A 27125-nucleotide genomic window follows, 5' to 3' on the forward strand; every position below is an offset into this window, starting at 1 on the left:
CAAGCCAAGTCCATCCCCAGACCTTTCTGAAGTGAAATCACAAATACATCTTAAATTTCCAGCTCCAGCCCCTATTGTTTTGCATAGGGGACACAGCTGAGTTCCCCCAATCCATTGTATTCAGGATTCCAGTTTGCATTCAGACTGAGAAAACCAGAGATATGAAGGGGTGACAATTCATTCATTTAAATCATAGCCCTGAAGGTAACATTTTCAACAAAGTATTCAGACATCACCTTAAGAAATTATTGAAAAGGCAAAACACTAGGGGTTTTAAGGTTAACAGTACCACCTAAATAGGAGTTGGTGCTGAATATGGGAGCTTTTACTTGAAAAGAATTGATGGCTCAGAATTATGACCTGCATGCAGACTTAGACAAAGAAAGCTGCTATGTTTAATTTGAACAGATTCCACGAATGTGCTGTGGTATTATGAACTTGTTTATAGTAAATGCTAATGCATCCGCTTCATCTTTGTGCAGTTACCTGGACTACGTTGTTTGACACCCCCATTCTGCACTAACCTCCATCTGCTGAGCTGTGTCTGTCATTTCTTTCACTATAACATAATGTGACAGAGGCTTCATTTACCTAAACTTCTCTTGGCAACTTGTACTTCATTAAAGAGAATCCTGCAAGCATTAGTTAAAGCTTTCTTAGCTGGCCATGCATAGCCAAGCTTCATAAATCATTCTTTCACTTTCCATTTTGCAGCTTCTGGAAAGGTAACATTATTGAATTCAGATCACTGGAGAAGAGCAGTACTAAAATGTTTATTGACCAACTTTTAGGCACTGAGCTCTGCTTTGAATGCAGACAGTCATATGAACCAAAGCGTTTGCATTTAAAACTCAAGTCACTAATATGGTTTATACCTTGTTATAAATACCTCTTACAAGAGCCACTTTAGCAAGTTGGGATGAACCTAGTGAAGAAAATAGTTTTGGCCCTTGGTTCCCCACTCCTTACTGTCTAAACTTCTTAACTTCATTTGTGTTAATTTAAAAAAGGTATTTATATTATCATTTACCAATCATCGTCAATTCTCAGCACCACATTGGGTAGGTAATAAAACTACATACTAAGTCTCCTTTCTGTTCATCCTTTGGTATCCTGTGCACTCTACAAAAGTCTGTGTGTCCAGTTTGTTAAATGGAGAATCAACAGCAGGAACTTCGTCGGCAACACATTCAGGGTCAAATTAGCCTTTTGCTAAAAGGTACCAAGGACAGATCTTTTATCCAATAAGCTCCAGGCATATTTGTGGAAGCATTATCATATTTATGCTTGCAAATTTATGGTCTTTCTTTGAGAGCATTGAAGATCTGCCATTATGGAACAAGGAAAGGACCTTGAGAGCCAGAAATTGTATGAGGTTTGTTCTTATGGGAAAAATAATTATTTTAATGTATTTAATACATTACACTGGCCAAACAACAAGTACTTTATTGCACCCTTCACCCCCTGCCCTGGAGCTCTTGAAATCAAGTATTTTAGATGAGTACATGGCAAGTAATTATGGTTTATTTACTTTGGGTGATTTAGGTGAAATTCTATTTTCTGCCGTATGTGTGTCAAGTCATCTGCAATATATTTGCATTTTTATTGTCAAAATGAATAGAAATATGATTTTTACTCTGTTCATTTTCAAAGCAAACAATTATAATATGATTTTAAAGGAAATCCCTAAAATAATAAATTGGAATCATTTAACGTATTTATCTAAATAAAGTAATTTCGAAACAACTAAAGGACTTCTAACCTGGAAGTAAATTTATAGAAAATCTGGCTCATTTGACATTTTTACCTACATAAAGTAGAAAGCAGGCTCTTACTTTTAAATGATTTGCTCAAGTTCAGTGAGCAAAATGTGGCAAAGATGGAACTGGCCAAAGATGGTCAGATTCTGACCATAATTACAGAGTTTCTGATCCAGCTTATTTTAAATGCTATATATCAATATAGGGACTAATTTTCATGGATCAGTTGTATACATATATATTTAGAATAGAAAGTTTACTTTCAACTGATGGCTTCTCAGTTATCACAGCAAAAGGGTGTCAGAATTACATATAGAAATTACTCTTCCTTTCTATGCTATATCTATAGACATTTGACTTTTATCATGATGGAGAAGGTTTGAGTTCTATTATTGCTTGACACAGTAGAAACATAAAAAATAAATATAACAAAAGGTCTTATCTCTCAGTTGATTTCTATGTGTGCTTCTTACTGGCAGTGAAAACAGCACTTGGACTCATCAGACAACAGTTAATTTAGAAATAACAATGGAAGGTACTTAGCACAGCATCCTCAATTTACAGAAGAGAAAACAGAGGTCCGAGTAAGTGACACACAATTATAGTGTTCTCTCCACAACAACATACTATCTCTTTAATCCACATAAATGAAAGCTATTTATCACACTTTTACTAACCCACCAACTAGGAGCAACATTTGTGAAGGACACCGAGGATTTCCTCAAGGAACTCACAATCCAGGTGGGAATATGAACATTTAAATAACAAATGATAATGTGACAATTTTCTAATAAATACAAACTGCAAAGAGAACACAATAGGAGCAATGAATTATTCAAAGGATTAAAAGAAAAAGTGAAGAAACGGAAGAGAAGAGTGGGAGTTTATCAGGCAGAGAAGTAGAATAAAGTCTTTCCAGATAAGAAAATATGCCAACGAAGGCACTGCATGAGAAACCCTGACAGTGTTACCTAATAACTAAGGATCCCAAGAGGTGCTGCAGTCTGCCGGGTCATTATCTTTAAAGAGTCTAATTCCCAATACTGAGGAGATAAAAATGAATATTTGTTTAGTTTCAACCTCCTCTGCTGCCTGTCATATTTTAAATTGCTGGTAATAGTTGTGTGGGGGGGGGGTTTGGTAAGAGAATGGTGGTCATTCAGTCCTGGGGTTCAATCCCTGCTTAAGTTAATTCTTTTATGGAGTTTGGCAAGTAATTTTTAGTTCCTCATTTCTCTTACATTTAAAGGTGAACTGCATAGTCGCTATGAGTACTTAAGCCTGGTTTTGAAACAATGCCTAGCAAAGAGTAGATTCTCAAAACATGGTATTTGCAAATATTGATTTTAATGACATTTTAATTTACCATTAGAAATATGCTAGTTTGAATAGAGGGTACAGCCACATAATAGAAGATCTATCTGCTCATAAAATCAATATGCAAGGATATAGAATAAAAACAATGTCCAGATTCATGAGGGAATCTCTATATTTGTGCCCTGCAGAATCAACTATTATGCAATTGATTAATATTAGCAAACACTTTGAATATCTTGGATGAAATCTCTATGTAAACTCTAAGTAGAATTTTATTTCATCTAATTATACAATCAAAACACTATTGCTAGTGTTTCTAATTATAGTAGTCTGGAGCTATATTAAGATTATAAAATGAACTGTTTCCCATAGTCATTGTAGCCTAAGGCAGATATACATAAGATGAGTTTCCCTGAATGGAACTATGTACAATATCTAAAATTAATATGGACCCTGGGTGCAGAGCAATTCACAGAGAAATACCCTCACATTTTCTTACAAGCATTCCTTGAATTGTTAATAGTAACCTCAAGATATATTTTAGTATACTCAGTGAAAATCGAAGCCCGGTCCATTCTGAGGTAAAGTCTGTGATAATCAAAAGATAACAAATACTAGAGAATGTTCATTTTCTTATCACATTTCCTACAGGAAAATGGTCCTCCCACTGCCTTTGAGACCAGACAAAATTTGCCATATGGAATTACTCAAATAACATTTATTATATACAATAGGCCCATATTCTCATGCTCATTCAAAAGAAATGAACAAATCTCCATTCCTGCTTTGCTAAGATTATAATAGTCCAGAAAATTATTTAACAAAATGGCCTCCCATTCATCTGGTTTCTGACCCTCTGCACAAAGGGAACTTATATTAATTTATCCCTTAAATTAGTATTCTCTTCCTGAGTTAAAAGGCCTTTTGTAGCAGACAATGGGTTTTCCTTAAAATAAAAATGGAATTACTTTAATAAATAGAAGGTTTTTTCTTTACAGACTCAGGTTATCAGGAAGGTTTGTAGTTGAGAGAGAGAGAAGACTATTTCTCTCGAATCAAAAGTAGTAAGCTGATAACTCACCTTTTCCTAATTCATTTTGACTTCTCAAACGCAGAGTGTTAAGAGGTTTTGTTGATTTTTCTAAAATAAACAACCAACTACCTCTTGTCTCTATTAAAGGACCTACTTTCTATGAAATCAGAACAAAGTGGCAGTCAGCTGTTTGGCTTAGAGATTTGGAATCCATCCAGTCAGCAAATGGCTACCAGAAATCTGTTCAGCTTTTCTTCCTGGGCATAGCTAGAGAACTTTCCTGATTACTCTTGCAGTTTGGTGTGGCTGAATGACTGCATTTGGGCCAATGGAATATAAATAGAACAGATGCCACTACACCCAGCCCTGGGTCACAGAATATTTCTATGTATGGTCCTCACTATTCCTCCCAAACCAATACCTGAATAAAAACTCTGGGGCAGAGTGAAGTCAAAATAGGCAAGAGACCAGTGGCTCACAATGACTGTGTAGTCCCCAGATCACTTGAAGGAACACACACACACACACACACACACACACACACACACACAACCAGCACTGCCCACCTAAACACTCAAGTAATCTGATATTATGACAAGAGAAATACATTTTTTTTATTTTAGTCACTGAAATATTTGAGTTGTTTCTGTAGATGACCCTACTGCTGCTCACAAATATTTTTATTCTCCTTTTTCTGGATGCATAGGGGAAAATGTTCTTTTATTCCTCCTTGAAGTTAGTTATGGCCATGTGAATTTCTTTGACCAACGACATGAGAGTAGAAATGTTGTGGGCCACTTAATGCATAAAGCACATAGCTGCTGGTACAACAGTCTCCAGAGAAATAAATCAATATTCTTTTAAACCTATGAGATTTGTGGGTTGCCTGTCACTTCAGAAAAAACGAGTGTATCTGATTGTTGATGTTTGTTTCAGAAGGTAGCCTGTCCTGACTGGTACCAGGCCCAAACTCGAGCCCTGAGATTCTAATTTTCTATCAAATAAATTGGTGAATATATCTTGTAAAATACAATGTTCTACTCTCAGAAAAGTACTATTCAAAATCTGAAATTCTAATTCTATCACTTAAGTAAATAAAGGTCTCCTCTTAAGTTAATAATTAAAGATCTAAAAAGATGATAGTTTTAGAAAAAAATTGATAAAAATATATAGAAAATCAAGTTGTACATTGCTCATGTCTTTCTAAATTTCTCTCTCACTATGGACTTGCCTCAAATCTGGACACATACAGTAGAATTTCACACTTGTTACATGGTTAGGAAGCATCTAAGAACCAGCTTCAAAATAGCCAAATAGGTTGCAGATTTCTTTCACATAGATTCTAATTTACAGCCTTCACCATGCTAGCTCAAAATTTCTCTTCAGAAGCCACCTCTCTTTATGCTGGAATCTAATTCTCAATCCTGAAGCTGGTTAATCAGACCGTGGTCCCCTTTCGAATCATATTGGCCACAAACTGGAATGGAATCTTTTCCAGGTATGCATGCCCATACTGTCTTCTGCTCAACAGTGCTCTGTTCTGCCTCTCTGATGTCTCATGGTCCCACTGTTTCCTGCATTGGACATTTTTAGAAGCAGTATAGTAGAGTAGTCTAAGAGCAGGTTCAGGAGTCAGACATGACTTGAAATTTCAGTTTTTCCATTGATCAAGTATATAATCTTGAATAAATGGCTAAGCCATTGTAAATTTATTTCCTCACTTGTAGATTACAGACTCCTTTTACATACATATAACACCTGATTTGTCAATATCCTCATCATTTAATTATAAGAATAGCAACCAAATTGGCCATCCTTTTCCCAGTTTAACTCTATATTTGTATCTTGTACATTCCCACTTTACATTTTCATATCAAATCGTCAGCATGATATACTAAGCCTTAACAACAAAAACTTGTTCTACCTTGGCATCTCCTTATCTCTACAACAAGTGTTCCTGTAAGACCTACAAGCTGAACCTGCTTAGATCTTCCAAAAGGATCTACAATGTTCTGTACACTTACAATTGGCTGTGCCCTTACAATTCATCTCTTTATGTTATAGACTGTCTTTTGCTTTCTATCTTCATAGATCCATTTTGATTTTTAAGACTGAGCTCTGAGGTTTGGACTTCCTATACTACCCTTGTTGAGTTAGAGTCTCCTTCTCTACTGTGTACCTATAATGCCTTGGACATTCCTCTGAGTAGCAAATGTCACAATGATTGCATTTGTTTGTATGCTTGTCTTTCTTCTCTTTACTGGAAAAGCCCTTCAGGGTAAGAATGATGTTCATTATTTCTGTCTCTTCAGCACCTAGAAAATTATTTGTCACATAGTAGGTGTCTGTGGCATTTTACTAAGACTGTCTTAACAAAATACCACCAGCTGAGTGGATTAAGGAAGAGAAATTTATTGTGTCACAGTTCTGGAGACTGGAATTCTGAAATCAAAGTTTTGTAAGTATTGGTACCTTCTGAGGGTTGTAAGGGAAGGATCTGTTTAAGGCCTTGCTTCTTGGCTTGTAAAGGGCTGTCTTCATGTTTACATGATACTTTCCCTGTATGTATCTCTGCCTTCAAATTTCCTGTCTTTATATGGACACCAGTCATATTTGAAAATCACTATTCTAACGACCTCATTTTCCTTGGTTACCTCTGTAAAGACCCTATCTCCAGATAACATTATATCCTAACGGTCAGGGCTTCAACATACAAATTTTTGGAAGACAGGATTCAGTTCATAATTGCAACCAACACAGTAGTGCATAAATGAAACTGGAGGGGGGTATTAAATTTGCTTCAAACCATTACTTAGGCTAGCTATGCACTAGTTACAGTGTTCTGTACCACAAATAATGACATGGGAGCTCTGATACCAGAATATCAAATCCTGAGATAGAAGAAAAAACTTTCAGCAGGTGCCTTTAGGCCTGTATGTGACCTCTTACACAGCACTGATTCTCAATTTATGAAACCATTTATGTTTCTCTCAGTTAGGGTTTCTCTGCTCCATTAATTTTCATACTGTTCTTCATTTATTCAACTTTTTAGTCTTTAGAACTGGATTCTGAATATACCACAGAGAAGAAAATGCGATACTGTCCACTCAACCAGCTCATCTCTATGGAATAATGACATTCATATAAGAAAATAACACTTATACAAATTATGGCTTCCCATAGGTTTGCAAAATCTGTGAATCCTCTGGGAATCAAGATATATTGAAAAATCCATTCTACCCGCTACATAAAAACACTTAAAAGCATAGGATTTTTTGTGCCAAGTGGAGAAATTGCAAGGAAAGTTGAAAGGATATTACTATATACTAAGGTATTTGTCTTTAACAGGTTTTCCTTTATTTTTATTAAATGTCTATGGTTCCTGCATGGTGATTTCACTTTGTGTAAAAGCCTAATGTGTCATACCATAATATTTTTTTTTTTTGTAAAATCATTACTGGATTTTTAGACAGTATCCAATTTTTTTTAAAGATTTTATTTATTTATTTGAGAGACAGAATGAGAGAGAGAGAGAGAGAGCATGAGAGGGAGGAGGGTCAGAGGGAGAAGCAGACTCCCCGCTGAGCAAGGAGCCCGATGCAGGACTCGATCCGGGGACTCCAGGATCATGACCTGAGCTGAAGGCAGTCGCTTAACCAACTGAGCCACCGAGGTGCCCCTAGACAGTATCCAATTTTGCTGCACATTTTCCTTCTCATCTAATGGTCACAAATAATTTAAATAGATCATTGCATTAAAAATGTTTATAAATAAGATTGGTACCCAGAGTCGTATGTGATATATGATGGCTCTTCAAGAGTTCAAAATATGTATTTGAGTAGTGTAAAAATCATTTGTTTCCTTTGATGTAGATTAGGGGCAAAGATCAACTCTTGTGGTACTTTGCACACTATAATGCTATTATTTCATTGCCAAAAATGCCATTGGCATGATGGATCCAATTATTTAGTGTATGACCTCATATATAATATGTAAGAATATGTTTTTAGATATGAATCAATAAACACACACACACACACACACACACACACACACACACAGCTTTAGCATGCTAGAGGTATGAGAAAACCACCTTACACTCATTGTAGGAGTATTCTTTAGAGAAGTATACCACCCTAACTACCCTAGGTTGGAATCCCATGGAGGCAAAGAGAACCCTAAGCCCCAGATGAAGAGGTATGGATGCTAGGCCAGCCTCTGTGCTCTTACTGCCACCTAGGGTCATGATGACACCTGGCAGGTATGCACCTGTCGTGAACAGAAAAAAAGCTGCCTTTTTAAAAATAGAGTTTACTATTTTAGAAAAGTTTTAGGTACACAGCAATTTTGAGCAGAAAGTACAGAGATTTCCCACATACCTCCTGTCTCCACAAAAGTATGACCTCCCCCATTATCAACATCCTCCACCAGAGTGGTACATTTATTTCAATGGATGAACCTATATTGATACATCATTGTCATCCAAAGTGTATAGTTTACCTTAGGGTTCATTCTTAGTGTTGTACATTCCATGAGTTTGGATACATTCATAATGACATGTATCCACCATTTTAGCAACATAGGGAATAATTTTCCTGCGCTGGAAACCCTCTATGCAAAGCCTATTTATCCCTCCTTTCCCATCCCCAACCCCTGGCAACCATTGATCTTTTCACTGTCTCCATAGCTTTGTCTTTTCCAGAATTTCATGTAGTTAGAGTCATATGGTGTGCAGGCTTCTCAATTGGCTTCATTCACTTAGTAATAGGCATTTAGATTTCCTCCATGATCTTCCAGGGCTTGATAGCTTATTTTTTTAGCACCCAACAATATCTCATTGTCTTGGTGTACCATAGTTTATTCATAATTTATTAACCCACTGAAGGACATCTTAGTTGCTTCCAAGTTTTTGCAAGTATGAATAGAGCCTCTAAGACATCTTGTGGGGGCGGGGTTTGTGTGGACCTAAGGCTTCAGCTCCTTTGGGTAAATACCAATATAATTGTTAGATGATATGGTATGTTTAGTTTTCTAGAAAAATGCCAAACCATTTTCCCAGTGACTATACCATTCTGCATTCCCACCAGCAAAGAGTGAGAACTCCTACTGATCCACATCATTGCCAGCATTTGGTGCTGCCACTGTTCTGGATTTTGGCCTTTTGATTAGGTGTGTAGCAGTATCTCATTGTTGTTTTAATTCGCATTTCCCTGATGAGATAGGATGTGGAGAACCTTCTAATATGCTTAATTAACTTCTGTATATCTTCTTTGGTGAGGTGCCTATTGGCCCTCACCAAATGGTGTCTTTGGCCCATTTTTTATTGAGTTGTTTGTTTTATTATTGAGTCTTAGGAGTTCTTTGTAAATTTTGACTAACAGTTCTTCATCAGGTATGTCTTGCAAATGTTTTCTCCCAATCTGTGAATTGTCTTCTCATTCTTTTGAAAGTGTCTTTTGCAGAGCAAAAAATTTTAATGTTAATGAAGTCCACCTCATAAATTTTTTCTTTCATGGATTGTGCTTTTGTTGTATCTAAAAAGTCATCACCAAACCCAAAGTCTTCTAAGTGTTCTCTTGCATCATTTTCTAGGAGTTTTACAGTTTGCATTTACATTTAGGTCTGTGATCCATTTTGAGTTAAGTTTTTGAAGGGTGTAAGGTCTGTGTCTAAATCCATTTTCTGTTTTATTTTGTTTTGTTTGTAAGTAGATGTCCAGTTGTTCCAACATCATTTGTTTAAAAGACTATCTTTGCTTCATCATATTGCTTATGCCTCTTTGTCAAAGATCAGCTAACTATATTCATGTGGGTCTCCTTCTGGGGAAAAACTGCCTTTTGAGAGGTGACCATCCTCAGTGAGCCTGTGTCAAACACTGTAGCACAAGAAGCTACAATGGTAACACAGTTATCAGATGCCAGTTTTCTCAGCAGTTGATTGTGGAAGCCCAGATTAATCCTTTGTTCAACTGTGCTTTCTGTACAGGAAAAGGGATTTCCCAAAAAGAAATTAATAAACTTCCAATTAGTGAGGAGTAAAAGTGATCAAGCAAGTAAGTAGAAATGCTGAATAAGTGCGAGTGCATTTTGGTTTGAACTTGCAGAGTCCACAGAGTTCTCCATGAACACACACATGTGTACACACATATATATTCACACACATTTTCCATGACCTGGCTTATTTGCCCCAACATCTCAATTACCCAGATCTGAATTTAAAAAAAAAAAAATTCCAGCCTAAACAAGAATTAGAAACATCAACAATATAATTAACATCAGATGGCAATACCCAGTGTAAAAGATTAGAGAAGATCCCCAGCATCAGCAGAATAGTCTCTGCTTGCACTTTAGTCAGAGAGACAGGTGGATATTTTGAGCTCTGTTAAGCAGTAAAGTTTTTATGTGTCTCTCTGGAAATGCATTTGGATTGATGACTGGTCTGTCATCAGCTGCTTGGAAATAGGAAACCATTTGGTAAATAATGTGGACAGATTCCCATCAACCTTTTCCCCTACATTGCTGTCTTTGTTGCTTATCTGATACAAAGATTTGTTTCTAATTAAAGTGGAATTCTGAAAGAAGAAAAGTTGAGGGGTGGATATAAATTAATTTGATCATGGAGTGGAAATATCAGACAATAAAAAAGCTTCCAGTGTCAGGAGACAAAAAGGGAGCATGAGCAATAATAGGGAGGATTACCCTGTGTTGTGCCATAAGTGATTCAGGAGGCAGAAAAGAAAGCTGTGCTCTGTGGCCGTTCCTAGAGCAAAGTGGAATACAGCCTAGTTTTTAAAAGGGGTTTTATCTTTTTTTCTGCACAGTCCAATTTGGCAAATCCAGATGGGATCGTTTGAGCCTGAACTGGCCAAAGAGTTACAATTAATTCAAGAATTGCTTTTAGCAAAATTTCAACATTTTGCAAGCTAAGGGGTTGGACTGAATCTCCAGAGTAATGTGCTGTCATTAATGCACTGACCTTGAAACGGAGGACATGCCTTAGTAAAGGGGGCTCTCCGAGGAAACAAAAATATATTGATAGTAGTTACAGTGTGATTCATTTTAGTGGATGCTAGCAAAAAGTAGGGGTTAGAAATAGGGCAAAATGAAACTGTAAACAAATGCAACTTCTTCATTCTGAGCAACAACCTGAGGATTTAAGCTAAATATTAACAATAGTTCACATACTTATGTCTATATATTTATTAAAAACAGTAAAGTGATTGGTTATTTTTGTTTAATACATGCTGTCAATGTTCCAGCAAGTTTTTCTCAAACTGAGAAAAATTAATGATGCTTGTCCAGTGCTATTTATCATCAGCATCCCAATTTTCTGACAATGCAGGAAGGCAATAAAAAGAGCACTGTTTTAAAATACAGTTTATTCTTAAAGCCCTCAATAAACTACAAAGTGTAGTTTGGAAAACCAGCAATAATCAATTTTTCAATGACTATGTAAAATTGTGTATGTGTGTATATGTTTAATTTAAAGTCGTTCCTCATATTTGTTTTGTGCAGTTGTCACTATAACTATAGCATAGTTCTCACTGTGCAGAGGAAGAACTATAGGTTATATCTAAATGGACATATTTAATTGCCTTGGGAAAATTCCAAGACCTCCCGTGCTACCAGATCTTGAGGTTTAAGAAAATGGGATCCAACAGCAGTGACGCTGACCCTTGTGCCAACCTTCCCAGTATCTCTGTAGGCATCGCAGCCCCTCCATAGTCACCTGTAATCCCTGCAAAGGGAGACAAAGGATGCAGCAGGAAATATACCAATATGGGCCAATCTACTGTCTGACCCCAGATAGGTGGCCACTTCTCATGCTTTCCTTTTGAAAATGAAGAAAAACTTCTTCCAAAGGTCAAGCCCTCTTATTTAGCGCAGTGGCTTTCAATTTTTAATGAAATAAAACTTGAATAACAAAACTTCTAGGTCCCCTAAATTGTAGTAGTTGTTCTTTTAGAATCCATTGATTAAGACAATCCGTAATGATACAATACTCTTTATAAAATCAGTATGCATTTAAAGAATGTAGATTTTATTAATATCCATGCATCCATATTCATTATTCATGCTGCATATCTAATTAGAGCTAAATTAAGACCAAACTGACAGTGCTTTGTATGCATATGAATTGTTGAATGCTCTTTCTCCGGGACCTGTACCCCTTCATTGTGAACTCTTGCTGTAGAGCGTTCATTTTGCTGTCAAATTTCTTCTCACTCAAAATTGCCCACAACTACCTATCCTATTTCTCTGCTCACCATAGTCGATTCTCAAGCAAGGTGACCCCCTAAAATGTAAGTCAGATCCCGACACTTCTCTTCTCAAGATCCTCCAGTGTCTCTATCTTACTCAGAGGAGAAGCTAATCTTTGCCGTGGTCTATAAGCCCTTCAGGATTCTGTGTCACCTCCTTGGCATGACCCCTAATGCTCTCTTTTTTTCTCTCTCTGGCTTTCTCATGCACTCAGTTTCAGACACATTTCCTTCTTTGCTCTTCTCTGGACACCTGAGTCTCACTGATCCCACCAAAGGCTGTTAGACTTCACAGTACCTGTGTCCGGAATATTTTTTCACTAGGGCTCACTCTCATAATCTTCAAGCATTTGCTTATATCAACACATCAGACACCTTCCTCAACCATTCTATTTTAAATTATCATTTCTGACACTTTATATTCCCAACTCCTCTTACCTTTTAAAATGTCCCTCTATAGCATTTACCACTAGTTGATATAATATAAAGGTTATTTCTCTGTAGCTTATTGGTTGAGTTTCCCCATTTCAGTTAAGGCTTCATGAGGCTAGGAGACATATACTTAGGTGTTTTCATTCACTACTCTGTCTCCCCTGGCTGAAATATAACAGGCATATGATACATACTTGATAATTATTTGTGAATTAATGAATGAATAAATGAATATGTTATTTTCCATGTTTGATTCAAAAATATAATGACCTTAGAATTCCTTCTCTACAGGATGTAAACCATACATGCTGGAACTCAATCTCATTCTATCTCAAAAATCATTTTTTTATTCTTCCTGAGTGAATTTTGCCTCCTCTAAAAGTCACTAGCCCATTAAATATAGGGCCTTCTTTCTGTTCTCCAACTGCTTCAGACTCTTAATAGATAGTAATAGATCTTAATAGATCTTCCAAAAATGCTGCCTGGTTTAAAATGAGTTGCTTCAAAATGTTGAGGAAAATGAATTCCTGTGTCCCACTCTCACTGTACCACTCCTTTGCTTGCATGACGCACAGATTAAAGAGGGAAGTAACGTCTCAATAGTGTCCTTAATATAACGATCTGACTGAGGTGAGGGAAAGAAGGAAAGGGACAGATTTAAATAAAAATGCAGGACTGCATTTGAAGAATCAGTACAAGTATGATAATGAGAAAGTACCAAAGACATAATCCCTAAAACGTAAGTCACAACTTCCCTTTCCCCTTATCCTTGAGAACCTTGCTGAACCACAAATGCCCACCAGCCAATCTGAATGGCATCACTTACACACATCGCAGTCTGTTTCTCCTATCTGTAATAATCTTCCTTTCCTACCTTTTCTCTCTAATTTTTTAGTCAGAGCTTTAAAAAAAAAAAAAGGCCAAATTCAAGTACTATCTCTTCTATTAAATTTCCTTTATTCTCCCATTAGAAAGTTAACCCTTCCTGGTAATTTTATAGCACCTAGTCTTTACATTTATTATACTGCTTAACAAATGTTACCCGCCATTATGTTTATATATGCATTTTATCTAATCTATCAGAGTGTAAGCCTTTTAGGACAGAGCTTATGTTGATTTATTATATAATCTTGAGCAATGGCTCACCAATTTCAAGGAGTTGGTACTCAGTGTATGTGTGTTGCACAGGTAGATGGGTGGATGATGGATACATTATTGATAGATGATTGATAGACAGATGGAATATATACTTGACCTTAGCAAAACTTTAAGTTCAAAAATACGTAGTCTCATTGTCAAGTACTCGATTCTTAGTTAGTAGCAGTTTTATAGTGTGTCCAATATGTTGCTTTAAAAACAAATTTTAGTTAAAATTAACTGTATTTAAGAATGAGAACCTTGAAAAAAAAAAGAATGAGAACCTTGTAGGGCATTAAAGTTCCGTAGAAAATGTATAGTAATCATTTGAAAGTTTCTTGAGAACGTAAAATAATTAGGGGATGTGAAAAGGCATTTTTCCGACATCATTGCTTTTCTTCTTATCTTTAACTGCAACCCCAGATTAAGAAATACTTTTAACTGTTTGTTTTCAGATATGGTGAAGACATAAAAATAATGAAAAATATTATAACCGTTCTTCACTTGCTAATTCAATAATAACAAATATAGGACTTACTATGTGCTATGCATTGTTGGAAATTATCATTTTAATTAAGTTAATATTATATTTATAATCTAAGTCCCTCAAAAATTTAATTCTAAAACTTAATCTGATAAGAAAAAAAATAACCTATCAAGTATGGATCTTTTATAATCAGTTTATTACACTGAAAGCATCAATAATTATATTAGAACCTTTTAAATTTCCTATTATAACATGTACCATTATTCCAGTGTAGATGATAATGTGTAAATGTTCTCATTTGAGTGGCTCTCCTATTTAATCTCATATTTACCTATAAATAGTGTTATGTTTCCTAACTACTTCTAAATAGGTTAAGTCTTAAAACATAGCTGCCATCTGTTAAGACAACCAAAAAATATGCCTATGAAAAATAAGAATGCAGCGCTGAATAAAATTAAAATGAAAAACAAGACTTTTCTTTTTTTCTCCCACAAGAGAGGAGAAAGAGCACCAAAAAGTCAAAGGAGCTGGAACTAAGGATGAAACCTGAGAGAGCACTTAAGCAAGGGCTTTATACAATGGTCAAATCCATCCAAGTCAGAAAATCTTGAATAGTCCATTAACTGTGGGCCTTTCTACGCTCATTACTATAGGAAAGTATCCTAGGATATAAGAGGAAGGTGATTCACTTATCTTAGCCAAGTCAGCAATAAGCAGATGGGTTTCTTAATACATACAACTCACAGAGTGGTTACAACCCAAAGGGGGCAGCATTATGTTTTAAAATCATAATCTACTTTGCCTTCAATAACTATTGTTCCTTCTATTCTAAGATACTGTCATTTGGCTATTCCTCACAGTTTCAATACACCAACATTTGCCTATCCCTATCATGCGAATCACATTTTCCTGTAAATTGTATTATTTATTCCATTTGTAAACCTTGTTTTATTGTGAAGACAGAAGTATGAATAATGCACTATGTGGTTTTTTCCAGGAACTCATAGTAAGGGAGGCTGCTGCCCATGTTTGTATGTACAGGGTGATAAATGCAAAAACAAGCACATACACATTGTACAGAGTTAAGATAGAGGATATGTGAATACACATGTGGGAGGTATTGTCTGCAAAGATTTCCTAAACAATGTAATGCCTCACTTGGATGCTGAATATATTTTTTCCTTAAGTAGAAAGGTTAGAAAATTTTCTGGAGAGAGGTAAAAAATAGTACCAAAATACAAAAGTATAAAGCAAACTTTCCATATCGGAAACTTGGGGAAAAAAATCAGAATTCCTGGAGTATAAAGTGACGTTTAAGCATCAGGTTTATGGAAAATGGTTTTGGGAGCTAGAGGTTAAGTTATAAAAAGCTTTAGCAGTCGTTATGACAGGAGTTGGTGTCTTCTCCAGCACTGAGGAGATAAAGACTGGACTTCAGTTTTAGGAGTCTCTTGGCAGTGGATGAGTTATGGATGATTTCTCAGTAAGGAAATGGCAGTGAGAATAGGAAGTAACAGAAAGCAATTGGAGGTAATAGAGATTTGCTGAATGGTCAGCTGCAGAGTAAGAAGGATTCATACAAGATGGTCCCAAGTTTTCTTATTTGGGAGCTAGAATGAATCTACCTATCATCTGCCCAGAGAGTTAATATAGGATAAGAAAATATTGGAAGACACAAGGCATTTCTTTATTTTGGACATTTTTAATCTAGGGGGCATCCATATGACAATCCATTTGGATATGCAAGATTTTTTTATTTGTATTTTAAAAACCTTTAATTTCATTGGTAAAAGAATAATTAAAGCTTAAGAGCTTTAAGTCTTGAAAGCAATATTACCTTTTAAGCAGGAATCTTAAATATGAAAGTTCCTGTTTATTTTTTCAGAATTTTTATTGTTTAATGATTGTAAGTATATAATTATTAGATATAAACCTCCTCATGCAAATCCAGTTGGGACATCCAATTTTGCAATATCTTTCTTTTCCTGTCACCTCCCAGACCATTGTAAATCGCACAGTTTCTTTCAGGTTCTTCATCTTTGTTAGTGATCACCATAAAAAACAGAAGCTTCTCAACAATTCAGCTGAGTATCAGCACAAAAACATTTTTAGTTTAGGGAGGAGCACTAGTTCCTAATTTTCTGATAAAAATAATAAACAGTGAGGTCATCTGATGGCGTTTCAGGATACTTAATTTATCCATCTGGATAGTTCTATAAGAGAAATGCTTGAATGTATATGAAACCTGGAAGGGAAGTATGGATTTGGGAGATAGATTAAGGTAGGACCAGAATTCACAAACATTTTTGCAGGCAGATGGAGGCAGTAATGAATATTGAATTAGCCATAGGCAAGTCAGCAAGAAAATACAGAGACATGATGAGAAAAGCCCAGAATAATAAAATTCTGGTATTATTACATTTTCCTCAAATTTTTTTTAAATAACAGAAAGAGCAAAAAAATAAAACTACCCACTATGTGTTCATCTAGATTTTATGAATATCAATGTTGTTTCTTGAGTAAGAAAATTGTTTGCTTTCATTGAACCCTTTCAGTGTGGTCTGCCATTCTTTTATAAGTTTGGATTCAGTTTTCTTTTGTATTTTAATATTCCTCTTCCTTGTGGATGTATGATTCTGAGTTTGATATGTGGGAGGAAGAATCATGCAGATGTCTAGAATTCTTATCTCCTCTCCCAGTAGGTTTGTTTTTAATTCACTCTCCCACACTTGTACCTCTACCCTCCTTAATAAAAATGAAATCCCTTCTTATTCATTAGCATTTTAATAGAAAAAGACTACAATAATAGTATATGCTATGTCCATATGCTATGTTAAATAGGACAGAGCATTCTGTAATTCCCAGAAGAAAAGTTCCATGCAGGCTAAATACAGCCTTTTAATTGTATCTAGATATTGTATTATTTTCTTTCCACATAACAATTACAGTAAGAGCCTCTGAACGTCTAAAAATAACATTTGGTAATTTTGTCTATGTTGTGAGGGTATATAGCTTTCCAAAATTCTTTTAAATATTATCAGGCACAATTGAAATGAATAAATTTTAAATCTAGTGAAATCCTAATGTAAAACAGCCATTTCAGTTATCTGTCAGGTTACATGGGGCTGTGTCAGCTCTCCCAACAGTGCTCCAAATTGATACCTTGGAAATGTTAATATATTAACAGTGTCTCAAAATCTGTCCTTTTCTCTGAAAAGTATATTTAGTGGAAGATTCTTGTCAAACACATTATAGTATACAATGGCCACCATGAGTCAAAGAAATTGCTAGACTCTGATATGTCCAGGGGCGCTCTACATTTCACGCTGTGACACCTACGCTCGATTGGCTTTGGGATAGATGAATCGCCAGGGAAAAGCTAAAGAACGAATGAATAACTTGTCATAATGTATAAACTTTATTAATATAAAGAAATAAATAGGAAGAGCAAAACTTAAGTCAATCAGACCATTTTTATTTGTTATTTAACTTAGTCTTTTATTTTTAAAAGCTTTTACTTATTTATTTGACAGAGAGAGACAGCGAGAGAGGGAACCACAAGCAGGGGGAGTGGGAGAGGGAGAACCATGCTCCCGCAGAGCAGGGAGCCTGACACAGGGCTTGATCCCAAGACCCTGGGACCATGACCTGAGCTGAAGGCAGACGCTTAACAACTGAGTCACCCAGGCGCCACTAACTTATTCTTTTAAAGCATGATTCAGATTGCAACAGTTTTCAATTTATTTGATAACTGCCTTATAATTAATATTTGAAGTAGCCTGGCATGCATTCCCAATTTAGAATTGATCTACCTCTCCAGCTCTGAAATTTCATTGTCTTCTATTTTCAGTGGGGCTCCACTGACCACCTTCAAAATAGCGAAGGGCACATTTCTGCATGCAAAGGAATAGATACCTATCTTAGACCTTCTATCTTATTTTTAAGATATCTCCTATTTGGTTTCCTTGTAGTCACCTATTATCAACAATAGTAAAAATGATAGCAAAAATACAAGTTACCTTCAGAGTTGTCAGAATGATACATTTAACAGTTTATAAAGTCCCATAAATTTTCTCATTTTGATCTCTGGCAAGCAGATGGCACATGTTTAATTATGGTCCTATTACAGGTAATTAAAAACGATGCTCAGTGATCTGTCCATAGTCACTCAGCAATTGAATGGTGAAGGCCAAACATGAACACAAATCTTCAGATTCCCAATTCAGAGCTCTTTTCTGTTACCTCTTAAATCTTTAATATCACAGACACCTAAAAGAGCCAATTGAAAGCTTACTGGTTTAATAGAGTTGATCTTCTTGTGGCAGAAGATTTCCGTCTCTTTTTCTGTCTCTTCCTAGGTCTTGTTTAGGCATAATCCTTCCCATTACTGTTTTGCTTTTATCTGAATCTTTAACTTGTTCACATAATTGGTATTCACCTTTTCCTTTGATTAAATGCTGTAAGAATCTCTGAACCATATTATGCGTTTTCTATATCACCCTTTTTGTTCTTTTTTCAGGGATGAAATGTTCCTATGTGCTATTTAAAATGTATGTTCCTTAGGATGCTAATATATTAAAGGGATACATCTGTACCAAAATAATATCCAGGCACCAGATTCTATAGAGAATGAATATTTTGCATATATTTAGTATGAAGTGGATCATGATAGCTCAATCAACTTTGGCAAAGAAAAAAGATCCTAGAAAAGGCAAACTTCAGAAGACTTCACTCCTGTCTCTTCTGTTATTGTGACACTAACTTTTTTATTGGCTATGGATTATTATGGTTACTATGATAATAAAGGAAGTTTGTGGAGAAGGATCAAGAAAAGTGAGGAGGGCTCCTTTATAAAAGCTTGTGAAGTTGTTGTGTTTTTTTTTTCTTTGAACCAAGCTTGAAAAGGGAAAAGCTTGGTTCTTTGGGGAATCCAGACATCATGTGGTAAACAATAATAAAAATTAAAACCAAAATTGTCTGATCAGAATCATTACTGTATGCTGAATATTATTCACAGATAGGAATGTGGTTTAGGAAAAGGAAGCAGGATGCATTACAGATGGAATACTGACATATGAGAAGAATATACACATGCCCAAGAAGGTTGGCTAAGAGATTTGTAATGCTTCAGATTAAATCTTAAAGTGCACTGGGCCCCAGGAGTTACAAAATTAAGGTCAAATGCTTGTCTTCAAGTTACAGTTATTCTCTGTTAACTCCAGCCTGGTGTTGCAAAGCCCCACAGCAGGCCTTCAGGGGCATACATATCATCACTCCATTTTGACTCCAAATCTCCCTTATCCTCAACCTGAGCATTGCCCTGCGATGGAAACTCCCATTACATTTCCTAGAGCAGCTTCCTTGCCCAAGTGCACTCAACACCGTCCCCGTCCCCCTCCCTAACTTCGGCTTTCTCACCACATTGGTCCTTGCCATTCAACCTCTCCTACTCATTCCAGGTCTCTGTTCAGTGGCCCCTCTCTGTCTTCAAACTCTTTCTCTTTATTTGATTTTTCCACCAGCACTGAAGATTACATATTTGGACTACAAATTCCCCTGCAGATCTTGTTCTTTTTCCATTCACAGCCTCTGTTGAAGTCATTGCCTTCACTCTGTCTTGCTATGTTGCCCCCCCCATCATCACTCAACTCTGTGTAACATGGCGTCTGCTCCGACCGATCACTGGATCTGTTCTTTCTAAGGAACTTGTTCCTATATGGGGTGAACATTTTAATCCTTTCTCTTTCTTTTCTTTCAACAATATTCAACATGTTTAATGACTCTTTTCCTTCTCAAAATCGTTTCTTTCATGAACAACTGTGATAGTACCTGTTTTTAGTTTTCTTTCTGATCTTCTACAATTCCCTCTGAAACCCTTGTGTTGGCTCTGATTTCTCTGAGTACTTTTTAGCAGCTGTAGTAAGATATAATTTCCAAATATATTTTGAATATTCAAAGTGTACTATTCAATAAGTTGTGACATATGTATGCACCAGTAACACACCTCTAGAATCAAGACAATGCACAAATCCATTGCCCTAAAAGTGTCCTGATGCCTCTTTGTAATCCTCTACAGCCCCTCTTTGCCACCCCCTCATTCCCAGGCAACCACTCATCTACCTGTCATCAGTGTAGCTTAGTTTGCCTTCTCTAAAGTTGTATATAAATGGAATAATATAGGTGTGCTCTTTGTCGTCTGGCTACATTCAAACAGCATCATTATTTTGAAATTCATCCGTATTGTTGCATGTGTCAATAATTCATTCTTTCTTACGTTAAGTACCACAATTGTTTATACTTTTATCAGGTGGAGTGACATTTGAGTTGTTCTCAGCTTTTGCTTCTTGCAAATAAAGCTGCTAAGAATATTTTAGTACAAGTCTCTATATGGATATATACTTCCATTTCTCCTGTGTAAATACCAAGAATAGAAATGACTGAGTCCTATGTTAGTTGTATGTTTCACTTTTTAAAGTAGTTGCCATACTTTTTCTCAAAGTTGTTGTACTCTTTAAAAGTCTACCAGGAGTAGATCCACATTCCTTTGCTCCATATTCATGTTAACAGTGGGTATGGTCAGACTTTTTTACTACAGATATTTTAATAAATGTGTAGGGCCATCTTAATGTGATTTTAGTTAGCATTTCCTTGATGATTAATGATGTTAAACATCTTTTTATGTACTTGCATCTGTACATCATCTTTGTTGAAGTGCCTGTTCAAATCTGTAGCTTATTTTAGATGAGGTCATTTGTTTTCTTATTAATGGTTTGTGAGATATCTTTATATATTTAGGGGAAAAGTCCTTTATCAGATATTTGATTTGCAAATATTTTCTCCCAACCAATATTTTCTTTTTTGTTTCTCTAAGGAGCGTCTTTCAAGAAGCAGAAGTTCTTAATTTTGATAAAATAAAGAGTCATTTCTTGGTCTTCTGGATCAGGATTTTGATTCTGTTATAAGAAATCTTTGACTCAAAGTCACAAGATTTCTCCTATATTTTCTTCTAGAAGTTGTGTAATGTTAGGTTTAACATTTAGGTCCATGATCCACTTTGAGTTATTTTTTCTATGTAGCTGGTGGTGTGGATTAAGGTGTTGCTACTTTACATAATTGTTTTCTAACTGTTCCAGCAACATTTGTTAAATGTACAATATGCCCATTTATTTGGGTCTCTATAGTTTCTCTCAACAATGTTTGATAGTTTTTAGTGTACAGTTCTTAATTTTTTTTAATTATATCCCTGGTATTTCATACATTTTGATACATTGTTTTAAATAATATTATTTTAAAGATTTTTATTTATTTATTTGAGAAGGAGAGAACGAGCATGAGTGGGGTAGAAGCAGAGGGAGAGGGATAAGCAGACTCCTCTCTGAGCAAAGAGCAACATGGTGCTCAATCCCATAGATCATGACCTGAGCCAAAATCGAGTCGGATGCTCAACCAACTGAGCCACCCAGGTGCCCCCGTTAAATAATATTACTTTAAAAATACACTCTCTACATGTCCTTTGCTAGTATATAGATATAAATTGATTTTTGTATACTGATCTTGTGTTCTACAACTTTATTAAACTCACTGATTTGTTCCAGTAGCAATTTTGTAGCTTCGATAGCATTTTCCATATAGATGATTATGTTATCTGCAAATAAAGAGAATTTCACTTTTTCTTTTCAAACTGGATATATTTTATTTATTATGTATGTATTTTACTTTATTGCACTGACTAGAATTTTGAATGCAATGTTGAAGAAAAGTAGTGAGAGCAGAGATTTCACTTCTTGTTTTCATATTTGGATGAAAGCATTCAGTCTTCCAACATTAAGTACATTTTTTTTGTAGAAAATCTAATAGATTAAAGAAGTTCCAGGTCTATTCCTAGTTTGCTAAAAGGTTTTTCTAGGAGTTGATGTTGGATATTTTCAAATACTTTTTCTCTAATTATTGAGATGATCGTACAGTTTTTCTTTTTCAGCCTATTAATATGGCCGTGAAAACCCACTTTAATGGAGAAATGGTTAAAGGAATCCTCTCGTTTATCACAGAGCATACATTGAAGTGTTAAATGGGAACTGAGAGGCAATAAATTGACAACTGATGTCACCCACCCCTTTGTCTATTCAGTTTCCATATGTACTCTTCCATACCCATTTTAACTCCCTTACAACAACAAACAACTTAACAAGATATTTCCACTAACTAGATACATGTATCCTTCTTACAAGAAGTTCACATATATCCCGAAAATGAGAAGACACAGTCCCAACAGATTTTGTTTCTAATGTAGACAATATTAATAACTCTCCAAATTCAGTCATAGTCCTACTGAATATTCTGTTACCAAAAGATTAATTGTAAAGTTAAACTCCGGTAATTTATACAGGAATTTAAAAAAAAGAAAAAGAAATGGGAGGGAGAAAGAAGAATACAACGATTAATAGACACAAATAAACACAGGCATATAACAAGCATAGGGAAAATACACAAAGCAACTACAGTCCCCATTTCTCTATTTTGCCCACAGATCATAATTGATCTATACAGCTTTCTTCTTCAACTACTCATTCAATAATTCCCTTGCTTTCAGCCAGAACCTCAGCTCCTCTGCTTCCCTTAGCAATTATTCCCTCCCAAATGCATATTCATTTCCCTAATGGTTGGAATCCTGAGTCACCCTACCTTTTCTGGTTATTATAGTTTTCAATCAATTTTTACTATTGTCATGCTGAGGAACCCTCCAGAGAATCCCCTTGATTTCCCATACATAGTCTTCTTTACCTTCATGAGTAGAAGCAACCTTGATTTCCTCTTGGTTATTAGGATCAATCATTCCAACTAGTAGATTATCTCTCTCTCTGTCTCTTTTTTTTTTTTTTTTTTGCCTTTTTTGCTCAATGACATGAGAGTCTAAAATGGCCAGATGAGGGGTGCCTGGGTGGCTCAGTCAGTTAAGCGACCTACTCTTGATTCTGGTTCAGGTCATGATCTCAAGGTCATGAGATCCAGCCCCACATGGGGCTCCCGGGCTCAGCGGGGAGTCTGCTTCTCTCCCTCTTCCTCTCTCTCTGCCCTGTCCCTCACTCACTCTCTTTCTCTCTAAAATAAATAAATAAGTCTTTGGAAAAATAAAATATAGTAAAATGGCCAGATGGTTTCAACTTTTGATTTAGTGAAACTGTTATTTTCCCTGTTGGAAGCATTTTCCTCTTGAACACTAAGATCATCAAGCCAGCAGAGCTCAGAGATGCCAGAGTAAAAAGTAAAAGTCTGCATGAGTAATTAGTTGTAATAGAGTAGCCACTCCCACTTCCAAAGCGTGATTCCTGGACCATGTATTCCCTCCATAGGAGAAGTAACGCCATAAAATGATCTTTGACTCAAAGCATAAAATATATGCTATAAGATAGAACTCCATACCGTCAAGATATTTTTCCTCAAATATAGCCATTAAGTGTGACTTTAATAAGTTATTCTACCATTCCATAAGAGCAGCCACTTTTGAGTGATAAGATATAAAATAAGCTGATTGATTCATGGGCATGAGCTTATTACAGCATTTCCTTCACTTGAAATGACTTCGATTTGACACGATGCCATATGGAATGTCATGATGTTAAACAAGTCATTCTGTGACTGTATGGGTAAAGGTGCTTGCAGAAGCATTATGAAAAGGGAGGGCAAATCCATACAATTATAATATACAAATCCATACAATTATATATCCATATAATCATGTATTCAGGAGCTAGGGAGATAACCACATTGTGTCTGCAAATCTTTCGGGACCTCGGATTCACACTTAAGACACTGCCCAACCAACATTATCCCCTATTTTGACTGGTGGGCCACAGTGGCATTTCAAGTTGCCAGGGATAAGCCTCAGTTCAGAGCCAGTGTCAAATAATCCCTGCAAGATCTGGGTGTTTCTTTTCCCCAACACAAAGTCACTTTAGTACCCAGGTGAAGATATCTCTGGGAAAGGCTTAGAGGAAGATTTACAGCTTGTGTGTGCACAATATAGTGCTGCCTCCTCCCCCAAAGCTACCAGAACTCTTGCCATCAAGGGGCTCTGAGTCTGTGAATGAAATTAGGTCCGGAAACTGGTTAAGAAGCCATATTTCTCCATTTTGGCAATCCAAGTCAGGATCCTTGATAGTAAACTTAAGAGTTTTTCCTGTTTGATTTTCAGCAATATCTGCCCTGTGGCTACTAAAAATACGAGATTATTTTGGAGCTGTTATGGAAGCTGTCTGGTTATCACAGTCAAAATTGAAGTGATGCTATACCACTTCAGGTATAACATAAGAATCTCCCAATAGAATATTTTTATGTCTTTCCCCCTGGCCTTTGTTATCTTTGCTATACACTTTATTTTTACATAGATTATACAGTAGATATTGTATCTGCATGGTTGTTATTTTCATGTTAAACAATAACTTATCTTTTCAAGAAGTTTAAATTAAAAATTAGCCTTATATTTATGTCCATAGTTACCACGTCCAGTACTCTTCATTCCTTATGTATATCCATGTTTCCCTCTGGTGTCATTTTCCTTCTCTTTCATTGAATGAAGGGCGTTACTCCGTATTTTTGGTAGTGCTGGTTGGCTGTCAATGAATTCTTTAAGCTTTTGTATGTCTGAAAATACATTTCTCATTTATAGTTTGAAAGTATTTCCCCTGGGTATAGATTTACAGATTGTCAGAGTTTGTTTTATTTTGTTTTTACTTTCTCTTAGCACAGTGGGTTTCCAATCAAAAACAATGCAATGTCTTGTGTTTTTTTGCATGCATTATTTCTAATCAGAAATCTGCTGTAATTCTTATCTTTGTCCCTAAATGTATACTCTTCCATGCTTCTCTGGTTGCTTTTAAAATATTCTATCACCGGTTTTAAGCACTTTGATTATAATGTCCCTTGGTGTAATTTTCCTCATGATTCTAGTGTCTGGGTTTTGTTGAGATTCTTAATATCTGTGGATTAAGAGTTTTTATCAAATTTGGAAAGAGTTCATCTATTGTTTCTTCTCCTTTTTTTCACTGTTCTCCTTTGCTTAGAGGACTCCAATTATATTTATGTTATATCACTTGAATTTCTCCTGCAGCTCACTGATGCTCTATTTTTTCTTATTTTACTGTTTGTGTTTTATGTGGGATATTTTCTATTGTTGTGACTTCAGATTCATTAATCTTTTCTTCAGGATAGTCTTATCTGCAATTAGCTACACCTAGCGTATTTTTCATCCCAGACATTTTAATTTTCACATCTAAAAATTAAACTTGCCTTTTTTGCAACTTGTGGCTTATGTCACAACTTGTTCAATATTTTCTCAAATTTTTCAACCTCTATTCAAGACCATAACATCATTTGCTCGCCAAATTCATTATGGTCTCATCTTCAATCACTTTCCCATTTGTTCACCTAGTAATATTTGAAATATACTTATGCTAAAATAATTATTTAGGTCCTTAAAAATTGAAATCCAAATTACCTAAACATCCTATATTTTATCTGGCCTTCCTAAGGACAAACTTCACCTCATGACATTTTCTAACTTCTTTACCCACTTTACTTACCTACTTAGCACTAATCACCAATAGGCCTTCTATGTACTTTATCCATTGACTAGTAATCTGTCTTCTCCCCCAGAAGGTAAGTTTTGTGAGGGTAAATATTTATATCTGCTTTGCCCACTGCTGTTTTCTTATAACAATGCCAGTACAAAATCGGCATTTTCCAAATATGGGCTGAAAGAATAAATGGAAGAATGAATAAACAAGTATTTATGTAAGTGATTAATTAATTAATCTCAGAGAAAACTTCTTCCTGAAAGATAAAATGATGGGGGAGAGGAGATAGGAGCAAGTAAAACTGAGGTTGTTATATAAATCACAGTGCCATTTTTTTTTTCTTTTACATCATCTTCCACTTTCCTGATTACATTTCAGGAAATATTATTTAGAAGTGGACAGTGATATATTTTGTGGTTTCCTGGGCACTTAGTTTTAAGTTGAATGTCCTACTAGGAACAGTCACATAATGAAATGAACCATTTGCTCCACATTTAGTTTATTTTTGTTCTCTAAAATACACTTTTTTTCTGACTGAGTCTGTGAACTACTTTTCTTTTTCTCGTTCCAGAAGAACTTTAAAGAACTTGACTGCTTCATCCTCTGATTCAAATTTGAAGGGTGGCTGGGAGGACAGTTTTGTACACAAAGGAAAGGGTGATGTTTTAATTTTCTTTCCCTTGTTCCTGCGAAAGTCAATTCTGTAAACCCTGCTATCTAAGTAATGAGACTTGTGAGCTTGGGTTACATTTAAGGATTCCACAAAGAGAATATCATATTACAGTTTCTCTCTCTAGTTCCTAAATGTCGGCATTGATATTACCAGGAAGCATAAAGATATCAATCATCAAAAAGCTTATTGACTGCTCAAAATAGTTCTATCAATATCTAATTTGCTGTCTGATCTAATGCACAGTCAGCCAGTGCAATGCCAACATCCTGGCTCTGTCTTTCAGGATATGTCATCTTTCCTCTACAGACAATGAGAAAGCCTTCGTTTTCTCCTTGGACCCTACCCATGGAGAGATCCTCTTTATGTGCTAGAAGGGAAAATATTTTTAAAAATACCAATTTTTCTGTTCTTGTTACTCTACAATGTATACCTTAAGAGTTTAAAGTGATACAG

Source organism: Eumetopias jubatus, unplaced genomic scaffold (assembly GCF_037043125.1).
Source record: "Eumetopias jubatus isolate StellerSeaLion01/CBP00866 unplaced genomic scaffold, mEumJub1_p1.0 scaffold_2, whole genome shotgun sequence".
NCBI classification, from domain to species: domain Eukaryota; kingdom Metazoa; phylum Chordata; class Mammalia; order Carnivora; family Otariidae; genus Eumetopias; species Eumetopias jubatus.